The sequence below is a fragment of the Geospiza fortis genome, unplaced genomic scaffold (genome assembly GCF_000277835.1).
Source record: "Geospiza fortis unplaced genomic scaffold, GeoFor_1.0 scaffold118, whole genome shotgun sequence".
NCBI lineage: Eukaryota > Metazoa > Chordata > Aves > Passeriformes > Thraupidae > Geospiza > Geospiza fortis.
Window position 1 is genome coordinate 2,914,614 of NW_005054380.1, and position 4,934 is coordinate 2,919,547.

A 4,934-nucleotide genomic window follows, 5' to 3' on the forward strand; every position below is an offset into this window, starting at 1 on the left:
TTGCAGAATTAGTCATTCATTTATCATTTCTCTCTTACTGGCTCTGTAGGCAAACACCTCACTGATTTGTTTCTGCAGTTTTATTAAAGCTGTAAGCATTAAGCAGTACAGGCCTGCATACTAATTTCTAAAGTAAGTGTTTAAGAGCATAAGAAACTCTTCTGAGCTTCAAGTAATAAACAACTAAACTCCATCATAGACAAAAAAGGTGACTTCAAATAGAGCATCATGTTGGAAAGGATGGGACTTCCAAGACTGATGGCTTTTACCTAGAGATTCGATTTCATGCACAGAAATGATGGAAACTTGCAGCATCTTGTCTCTCTGTGTACCCTTGCCCCTCCTGGACTGAGATTATGGTGTTCTTTCCATAGGTTCTCACTCGTTTTCTCTCTTTCCAATCTCTCAAGAGGGAGGCCCATACAGCTTTCATTATATGAAGGTTGCTCTTAAAACTGAACGCATACAAAAACCAATTCTAAACAATGGTTAACAATCCAGCATAAAAGAAGAACTTCCAGGCATAAATCCTGTTGTTTGATGGAAATATCCAATTTAACTATATTTAAAACAAAAAAAAAGAGTCTAAATATCGAATCAATTTCACGTTCCCTTCTTATTATGTAATATAAATTCCTTCGAAAGTCAGTTCCTGCTCTACCATGTCCTTGAGCAGGTGCTGATTTTAAAAAAGGAGCTGGGAGTGAAGCACTTGACTGCCACGGCTGCCTCCTCCAGGGCAGCCCCTGGTGTGTGTGTGTGGCCACGGAAGGGGTGAAGTGCAAAGCAAGGCCTTGCCCTGATCCTTCAGCAGCTCCGTGCCCGCACTGACAAAATGCACCGCACTTAGACGTATCCAAACCATCTCCTGTAGTTCCTGTTAGAAAAGGAATCGTTCCGGGGGCTTTTCACAATGAAAAGCACTGCAGGTTAATGCTGGATTATTCAAACATTTTATCTCATCTTAGTAAAGAAACAGTAAGTTTCTTCATGTGTATCTGGTTTTTGCTGACTTAGAATGACTCCACATCATGCACTAGATTCCCTGTTTTTAATGGGATCAACATAAATTTTGCCTATGGGGTGAAGACTCTTTACAGAATGATAACATCCTGAAAATAATGTTGCACTGTGAATAAAGTACATGAAAAAATTGTTCATCTCTGGCTCAAATACCTTCTCCCACTAAAAAAAGTGTTGTTATCTTATTGATTTAGGGGAAGAAAAAATACCTTTTGGCTGTCCTCATATTTGTATGAAAAGTGTAATACCTGTTCAGAACAGTGTGAAATACACCATCCTGTTTAGTGTTATGTACTCCACTGTCACCAAAGGCTTGAGTGACTTGGTTAATCATTCAAACTGCAATTCTGGTTTGGTTCACAGCTTTCTAAGAAAGTCAAAGAAACAGTTTTAATATTTTATGCGTTATTCTTAGATGTCCCAAATGTATATTTGGCTGCCTAAATAATTCACTTAAAATAACACCTATGTTCATTTGAGATAATTAGATAATAATTTAGATGCCTTTTACTGACTTTGGTAACAAAACTTTTTGTTTTGTTAAGAGTCATTTCTGCCCTTTTTGTAATAAGTTCTTGGGTTTAAAAAGCATCCAATACTTGAAGTACGAGAAAAGAAATTATATAAATGTTGACAAACACATCATGATATTCAATTTAAACTTCTGAGCAGGAAATTCAGAAAAAAGGTCATGATCCTGAAACAAAGGAAACACCTGGGCTTACAAAGAAATGGAAATAAAATGAAGGAACCTTCTCTACCTGGGCATCTATTGAAGTTTTTATTACCAATGTGACAGACCTGACACTGATTTTCTTTAACATTGCTCTTTCCATACCTTTTCTTCCAGATTACTGCTAATGGATTCTCTCACAACTAAGACACTTAATTTGCAAAAGGATGAAAGTGGGGAAAATCCCAAACTATCCACACTTCTTTCTTCCCATGTTTCTTATAAATAACAAGGACACCCTCAGTAAAAAGTCTGATACCTCTGATTATCAGCACCTTTAGCAGAGGTCCTGTGTCAGCAAGTCACTGGTACAGGCACGTCTGCCCAAGGCTGTGGCACTCTCAGGTCATGGATCAGTGCAGAAAGTGAAAAATTCACCTAGCAAAGGCCATTAATGGAACAAATAGGGACAAATAAACTGAAAGCCATACTGGAAATAAATCCTTAGGTTTATGAATTGACTTAAAGACACAATCTTCCCAGAGCTAGGCTGGCAGACGCTGTCATTTGGAGCTTCCACACACTTCTTGTGCAAGGCTGTCACGGTGTTGAGAGGCTCCAGATGCACTGCTCAGGTGCAGCTGTGCAAAATATTCATGGATCCCTTTATCCAGACAAGGACAGAGCCTGCAGCTAAGGTGTATGCCAAAATCACCCACCACAGAAATGAGATCTAGACAATTAAATTAAACCTAGTCAGTGCCCTGAAAGAATGAGGAGTCTCATGGAGTAGATAGAGCCCAGAGCAGCTGGTATCATAAATTTTACTGTTCTGCAGTGAGAGTGATAAATGATTTCACCAGTTCAAGCTTCACCCTCTTCCAAGGTCACTGGATATCTCTCAGCAAAAACAATCTCTGGATTGTTGCAGTCATAAAGTGAGCTCAGCAATAAAGTGCTCTGCCACATTTTCCTCTGCTCTGGCTGTGGCTGGGACCAAGCCCTGGAGGGTCTTGCAGAGGAATTTCTGCCCTGTCCTGTCTGCAGAGCCCTGTCCCACCGGGCAGGTGGGGGAACAGGGAGAGCAGCTGGGCACAGCTCCATTCCCAGGCTTTTCTTAACAGAACAACAACAGCACCAGGGAATTGGAGGGTTTGCCACTACAGAATGATCTGTTCTGAAGGTGAGATTTCCAGAGGCGTGTCAGTGTCGAAATATGCAAATAATCAAATTAATCTACTCCTGGAAGTCTAGTCCAGCTTCTTTTCATATTGAGAAGGACTCTAGCTTGTTTTATGATGTGGTTTTAAAATATCCTGCACTTTCTAAGATATACCACACTGGGTATACAGTTAGAAGAAGGCATCATTTTACTACATTATATGACAATTTCTCACTGCCTTGTCTTCAAAACCATGCAAGTTCCTTCCTAGCCCATTATTCACATATGTTTTATTTTCAGTTCCTTTTAATTTACTCCACCATATAGGGCAGATGAAGCATGAAGAAGAGATAAAGCAGCAATTTTTATGAGGTCCCTTCATGACAAAACTTACAACAGTATCACCTTGACAATATAAATCTATCTTCATGGAAGTCTGGGCACACAACCCATAACAAACTTTATTTATACTTTAATCTTACTTTCTTTTTCATCTATAAACAACAGCTGAAAATATACTGTGGAAATCAATTGACAGCAGCTGCATGAAAGGCAATTAATCAAGTGGCCTACAAAATATTTTCTGTCTCAGTTTATACCATGTAGGAGTTTTCAGTAGTAGTTAGGAAGGTTCATGGCCAAGTTACAAGAGTCACACACAAATTTAATATATTGAGAGGACACTGGTTCTCTCTCATTTTAAGGACATAGAAGTTGACTGCACTCAATTTTCAAAATCAAAATTCTTCCCAAAACCTTGCATTATCATTAATTAGATGCTTAGTACAGACTTTAGAAATACAAGTCCATCTTCAGCACTCACAACAGCCTTATCTGAGATGATATCAGTTACTCCTGACTTGCAATCTTCAATATGATTTAATTTCAATTTATTTTGTGACACTAAGATTTCATATTGAGTACAGCACAAACTGATTCCAGACTGGTTAGTGTTAAATGCAAAGCGAGTCCCATGGCCACCACAGGCCTTCTTACCACATCATCTGATAACCACGATGGAGATCCCATTTTTATACACATTTAGAAGGTGAATTAGAAAAGTAAACATTCCTATAGCTACATTTTCCATAGCATACTTTGGACTCAAAGATAAGAAGAAATTTGCTTTGAAAAAATAGTACTTTGCTGAAGTCTGTCTTCTTTCATCCAAATGATGCTTATCCTACCTAGAATGAACAAGTCTATGAAAGGCAGCTCTTATCTCTTTAATAATAATTTTCTTGCAATATACACTTAATAATAAGGCAAAATTACATACAGCTCAGCAGATAAAAGAAAAGGTCTGCAGATAGGATTTACAATATAATAGAAGTGCCTTTCTGTGTATCAGCCTACTCTTTACCAGAAAGGTTTCCATCACTCCTATTGTGCTGATAAGGCAGATTTTTTAAAATTTATAAATGGAAAACATTTAGGGAACTATATGCAATGTCACATCTCTCTCCACTGCCAAAGGATATAAACCTCTACTTACCATTTAAAGTGGCTCAATTAAAGTAAACAACAAAAAACTAGTGCATAAAACGACTTGACGAAGTTAAATTATTTGTCTCAACTCTAACTAGAGTTGAAACAGCTGCAAGTTGCAGTGTAATTCCAAGAGATTCCAGACAGACTCCAGACAGACTCTGGACAGCTGCTGTGGTATCTGGGTGGTTACCTGTGCTGCCTGAAGGGCTGAGGAGGAGGAAGAGTCCTTGTTGGGAAGGATGAAAGTTTGACAAGAAAGTCTCAGATACGTGTGCTTGGCAGAAAGATTTTTAAATGTGGAGTCTGATGAAGGAATAGAGTTGGAAGCAAGTTTTGATATAGAAGAAAAGAATTGCTGAGCCAGTCTTACTGGATAACCAAGGAGGCAAAGGGTGTGTTAGTTAGAAGAGGTTTTTATGGCTTAGAGCAAAGGATAAACCCACCTCAAACAAGAAGATGTTTTTACCAAGCAGAAAGAGAGCACAGGCAAACAAGCCTGCTGATGTGGCAAGCAGAAAAAAGGTCTCAGAATTTTCCACTGCAAGAAAACTGAAAAACAACTTCTAGCTTAAACTGTAATGTACT

General features: G+C 38.6%; 1 protein-coding gene across 1 annotated transcript in view; it reads right to left on the minus strand.

The window, feature by feature from the left end:
* CLSTN2 (calsyntenin 2) overlaps positions 1 to 4,934 on the minus strand; it is a 197,484-nt gene that overhangs the window by 50,747 nt on the left and 141,803 nt on the right. The window lies entirely within an intron of this gene.